The sequence below is a fragment of the Sycon ciliatum genome, chromosome 12 (genome assembly GCF_964019385.1).
Source record: "Sycon ciliatum chromosome 12, ocSycCili1.1, whole genome shotgun sequence".
Classification (NCBI taxonomy): Eukaryota; Metazoa; Porifera; class Calcarea; order Leucosolenida; family Sycettidae; genus Sycon; species Sycon ciliatum.
Window position 1 is genome coordinate 8357432 of NC_088654.1, and position 6305 is coordinate 8363736.

Below are 6305 nucleotides of genomic sequence, written 5' to 3' on the forward strand. Positions count from 1 at the left end.
TAACTGCCTTTTCCGAGTCCAGCTCAGCAGGCTCGAAAAGAACTAGAATTTCTCATGGACGAGGTACCAAGTCGATTTTAGTGCTCAGCAGCGCGTGTCATACTTTCCTGATGAAGCACGTACAGTTCGTCGTGGACGATTATAATGCAAGGCCTACAGTCAAGTGCTATCAGAAAAGAAGAGTATTGTGGTCAACCATTTGCCTCCACGCAACCTCAGGAGAAGAAGACAGCGCAAGCAGAGGATGTAGAGCGGCAAAGTAACTTCTGACCACGTGGTATCAGGATTTCCGCGATTGGGAGGGATCTCGATCTGAGATCGTCTAGGTCGAACTGTTCTTACGTGAGCTGTTTCAGATGAAGACATTTTTCACAGAGTAGAAGCAGTGACAGCTTGTCTACAGGCAGGAATACCAATTTCCATGATAAGCTTCCAGCATCCAAATGATCACCAGCAATAATTGTTTCACCTCTCACTACATGGATAAGCAAGGGAATATATTTGATACGCCCACTATTCAGCCACAGCCCTGCATCAAAGTCGCAATGGAGAGCAGCCAATGGAGAAGCGATCATGTCTTATACTATAGTGCTAAGAAGTGGTGGAGCTCGTGAGAGATACTGTGCGTCTGGAAACCAACGCGCTCGCGATAACGTCACGTGATGGCAATTCCTAGGCGACCGTCAAAAACCTAAGAAAACGCAGACGCAAACGCGACTTTTGAACGCAGTGTGATCAGGCCCTTAGAGGCAACTCTGGAGACCATGTCGTCGTGGGCGGCATCAGTGATTCTAAAGGGAGGTGTGCTGGGAATAAGGGATGTAATGGTAGCGTTGGACTCAAGGTGGAACTCAGAGGGATCTAAGTTGGGTCCGCAGGGCCTAGGGGATCGGGTATCGCTCTGTGTTTTCCAGTCTCCCCCGTCGCTGGTTGGGGTTTTCGGGTGCGCTGACTCTGTTCCTTCCGGGGGTGTCTATGTTGAATTTGGATCCGTCTAGTGCAGGGCCCACAAAGAGCTCCCCCCCCCCCCCGTGCGACCTGCTATTCCCGTATGTCACGTGATTTTCGCCTTGGAGTGGACCAATGGGGCTGTTAAGTGTGACGTCACGGCTCCTTCGATACGCATAGCAACGGAGAGCACTGGGGACAAACAAAAGTCGCGTCCTCTGGATGGAACCAGATGTCAAGGGCAACAGCATCTAAATGACTGGAGAGACAGCAGTTTTTCTTTGCTTTTTCTTCAAGCGATTGTTGTCGCTCTTTACTCCTTGTTCTTTCCTCTACAAAATTCCTGTAGTCGTCGAGTGCCTTCATGATGGCTGTGAAATTGGCTGCCCACAGTAAAACTCCGTGTTTGAGAGTGCTTTGAAGATGTTTCGCGTCCTGATGGATCAAAGTATGAGCGCTCCTTGTGGATTCGATTATATATAGGTGAGTTGTTCAAGAAATCAGTGTCTTCTTTCTGTCTCTGCCCTCACGCTGGCACAATATCAGCCTCAATATCCATGACAGCTCGCACCTCCCGTAAATTGCATGACTTAGATATATTTTCGCCGTCCGTGGTGATCGAAGACCCATGGAAGAATTTATTATGTTCTTAATGATGTCCTAAGAATATAAAATAAAATAATTCTAGGGAATTGTCATAGGGTATTTTTGGAAGGATGGAGACAGAGAGAGAGCACTGTTTGAAGTGTTTGTCTCACTGTAATTACTCCAGATTATTGAATGTTGTATGATCTACTCTATATTTTCCACAATGGTTTTTCCTGATTTGCGGGATCTCTTCTTTTGCTGTTTGCGTGTTTACAGGAAGTGGCTGTCTGGTGTAACTGCACAAAATCCTGGGGAAATTAAGTCAGATGCGGAGGCAGGGTCGTCCAGTGATGCAACACTGTCATTCTGTGTGCAACGTTACCGCTAATACCCCCGGCGAAAACACAAAAAAGACAAACACGTGAAAAGACTACAGTATTGACCGTTCTGCTAATAAATGCATGACTGCTCCGACAGTCGATAATCGAAACACAGAGCACCAGCATGATGTTTTCATATTGGGAACCACACAATAGCTCAATTCTCAAGCCCAAAAATTGATGAATACAAATACAGAGCGACGCAACAAGAGATCATCCGGCAACCAAACAAACCTGGGTCTAATGCACTGAATAGTCCTGAAGTACGCAGGCCAGAAAAAGCAGTGCAAGCACATAATGTTACAAGGTACATGCATTGCAGAACAAAGTGTAACCAAAGATACACAGGGTTATAGCTGCACACTTGTGCATGTGCTCGCTCAGCCCAAGAACACACGATCATGATGATAGAAACGATCCGGGGGAAACACGTTAACACCGAAGTAAGCATCAACACGTAAATAGTGCAGCTCTGAAAAAATTACATAGACATGAACATTGGTGTGTCGAGTAGTATCAGGCTTGAATAATCATCCAACCAAGACTTCATCAGGTCCCAGACGCTGAGATCGCCCGCCGAATGTGAAGTGCATCTAGCCTTGAACCTGTCGCACAGGGCACACATATATGGCAAAATGACATCCACTCTGATTATTTCCAGAGGCCAATCATGACAGAACACAGAAATGAAACCACGGGCTCAACCAAGTAAACGCAAAGGAAGTTAGTCAAAATAATCCATGCAGTGCTCTTTTTAATTGCAGCGCTGATTGCAGTGTTGCGTCGTAGCCCGATACCCGCTGAGCACAGACACAACTCCATTCGTCAGGGGCAAGACATACTCATTTGGAATAAAGTCATAAAGTACAGCGTTCCAATGACATTACGGACACCTCGTGCAGATGCATGGTCTGTTCATCTGGCCGACTCGGCCACGCATGAGAGTGTGTGCATGTACATGCGCGCGCTTGCGCGCGCGCGCGCACACACACACACCATGTATTCGGTGCGTATGGTGTACCAGTTGCGGGACAATGAAGATGGAATCATTATCATGATGTTACATGTACATCTACAGTGTATGTTTGAGTGTAAAGTAAATTTTATTTTATTGCACATTTCTTCGACACAACTAATTACTTACTTCACATGTTCGCATTTCTCATAATCGATCCACCTGCACTCCGTATCAGTCGAGGAAAAATTCTCCCAGATATAGACTAGTCACCACAGCCATGTGATGACATTGGGATGGGCCCCAAGCACGATTGCACTCTCTATTTACAATAAATTTGGCCAGATTATCTGTGAAGACAAAATGCAATGCATAGCGGCAATCGATGGATGAAGAGAGAGTTTGTAAATACCCATATCTTTCCACTTGTTCAGGAGCTTACCTTTTGGAGTTCACATCGTTTACACGATCTCTCATGCTGTCTTGCACCTTGGTTTTGTTGACCATGGATACGCCAACCCAGAAAACATTCTACAGGAGCTACTAATGCAGAGCGTTTTTCACGCTCGATCTCGGCGATCTACCTTGTCACGCCAATAAAATCCTCCGTGACACTGGCTACAGTCACAAGAGACGTCTCAGTAAGGTAATGAGCACGACAACATCGTCGAGATAAAGGACGAAGAGAAAACAAAACACTCACTGAAAACAGCAAAGAAGAAACGAAGAAATGTACACGATTCCTATATGTTGCCACTGACAACTGGTTCGGTGGAGACGACGCTACTTTTGTTTGTCCCCAGTGGGATCGTTGTTATGCGTATCGAAGGAACTGTGACGTCATCACTTAACAGCCCCATGACAGATCAAACAGCGCGGGCTGGAAAGCGCGATCCTGCCTGCTCAAAGGTGATGGGACTGGATCCACTGCCCGTCGTCAAATGACGACGGGCAGGAACGGATTCCACTGCCCGTCGTCACTTGACGACTGTGACGGGCAGTAGCCACTAGCACTGGACTGACTCTCTACTTCATGAGTCATGGTCATTCATTCGTTACTTGCCGCATGTTTCATAAAATACGTTTCTTTACAAGTAATAAATAACTAAAGCAGAAGAGCAACTATTTGCAACCACAACTATGCGAGTGCTGTGAACTATTGAGCTGTGCGCGTGCGTGGTTAGCTGTAATATGGGGTTCATTCGAGCTCCGGAACTCCGTTCTGGTTTCTAAGTTTGTACAATTACAATGTTGTGGGACTGTGGTCGGCTTCGCTACCTCCTGTATCTGGCGCACTTGCACCCGAGTGCAGCTGGCATATAGGGAGTACAGCCGTTTTGGTGCTCTGTTCATATCCAGATGTTTTTTTAATTTTGTTATGACACAATCCTTATGATCAGACAGAGAAAGGGAAAAGGACTAAGAAAGAGAAGAAAGGACAAGAAAAACGGTGCTGTTATCAGGGAGTCATCAACCACCTGCGCCGGTAGTTGACAACTCCATGGCTGTGTTCGCATGTTTCTAGTAGTACTTCTAGTTCCACGAGGGCGAGACGCCAAAAAGGAAGGTTGACGTTCCTCCTACTCCCAATTCGAGCGCGCACTCAAAAACGCTCCCCGCGCACGGAGATCAACCACGAGAAAATAAGGACACGTGTGTCCACATCGGGCCTACTTAACCTGCCCCTGTCCGCGAGCGGTTCCGGCATCCATACAAATCCAGTCGATTTGGTGCACCGGTGATCATTCAGGACGCAGGTTCCCCAAACTCCAAGGCGGAGGCGAACTGGATGGAAGATAGGGTGGGGTGACTGGGGTCCGTTCAAAGGCTGTTTTTCCGGTTTCCATCGGTGCGCTGGGCGCACTGCAGTATGGCTAAACTTGTGCTGAAATATCGCACTGCGAATGCTTTCATACTCATATCCCTACGGACGGCCTCGAAGGGCTGATCAAACATTCTCCTTGTCTACTACTACTAGTACTAGTATCTGTACGAACGTCTTTTCTCACTCTTCCCGTCTAAAAGTCTCCGCGAGGAGCTTCTATCAACGTTCAGCCCTCGATTCACCCTGTTTCTATTGAGGACCAACAACAACTAACCCGTCCGAAGAATATTCGTTTTCAGTTCAACCAGTCAGCGCCACAATACTATAACTATATCACTATAACAATAAGGTAAGTTTTGTCCCACCATTTGAAGATGTACAGCAACAACACCACTACCTGGCTCACTTCCTTTGGTTGGAGTGTATGAAACACCGCGATATGTACAGATCGCCTGTTGTAGTTTTTCTGTGAACTGTTGTACATACATACGCTTCTTTTGGTCTATTTGGATCGCCATAACAAGTCGGTATGCTGTGTTTCATGCCCAGAGAAACAAAGGCCATCGCAGGACATGGCTTTGCAGATCGGACTATATTTTCTAGCTCTGCTAGTGGCCACTGGGTGCAATACCGCTGCTACTACTGAGAACAACAGTACGTTTTTCCAGGAGGATGTCTGTGTGTGTGTGTGTGTGTGTGTGTGTGTGTGTGTGTGTGTGTGTGTGTTTGGATGGATTTGTATTTCCTTCTTGCATGCACGACCTATGGACCTTCGTTTCCCTGTGTAAAGGGTTTTAAAGCATCACTTTAACGTAGAAAACCTAAGTCTTACAAAACACTGTGTGGCCGTTGGCTGAAACTGTAGCCATTGCGAAGGTATTGGGTGGCTGACTGTATCACACTGTATCACACAACTATTTCTGCATGCTTTGTTCCAACATGAGAGCTAGACCACTTCCCAATTTCGGGCAACCACTCTGGGGGCTCACGATTGCTGGTTTATGCTTTTTAGGTTGGAGCACTATGGCAACATAGTCGCATATTCCATCGGGGATAAACTGTACAAAACGACTGTGACACAATGAAGTATTTTCAGTGAACAGTCGCAGATGTAAGAAGTGTGAGGTCCAAACATTGGTTGCGGAGACTTAGCTCCAATGTGAGTACCCTCTATATTTAAAAGTATGATCTGTTTCCACTGGTTGTGTGTGTGTGTATGTGTATGTGTGTGTGTGTGTGTGTCTGTGTGTGTGTCTGTGTGTGTCTGTGTGTGTCTGTGTGTGTGTGTGTGTGTGTGTGTGTGTGTGTGTGTGTGTGTGTGTGTGTGTGTGTGTGTGTGTGTGTCCCATATGGTGCAGTGGTATGTGCAGTCGATTTCCAATCGAGAGGTTGCGGGTTCAATTCCCGACGATTATGGTCGCACACGTCTTTCTTCTCTTTCTCGGTCTCTTCCTGACTTTTCTTTCATTCTCCTGGGTGATTACCAACAGCCAGTGTATGCCGGAGTATGTGGTGTGGTGTGTGTGTGTGTAGAAAAAAAGAAAAAAGAAAAAATGGAAAAATGAAAAATAGGGATTCACTGGCCAGAAAAAGTCACTTCAAACAGCTG

General features: G+C 46.4%; 1 long non-coding RNA gene across 1 annotated transcript; it reads right to left on the minus strand.

The window, feature by feature from the left end:
* Nucleotides 1–1958: 1958 nt before the first annotated feature.
* Nucleotides 1959–3546, minus strand: LOC135828960 (uncharacterized). Its single transcript, XR_010555777.1, has 3 exons — nt 3314–3546; nt 3061–3221; nt 1959–2521 (listed from the first exon to the last, which is right to left on the minus strand). It is a non-coding gene; the product is annotated as an uncharacterized LOC135828960 (long non-coding RNA).
* Between the last annotated feature and the right edge of the window lie 2759 nt (nt 3547–6305).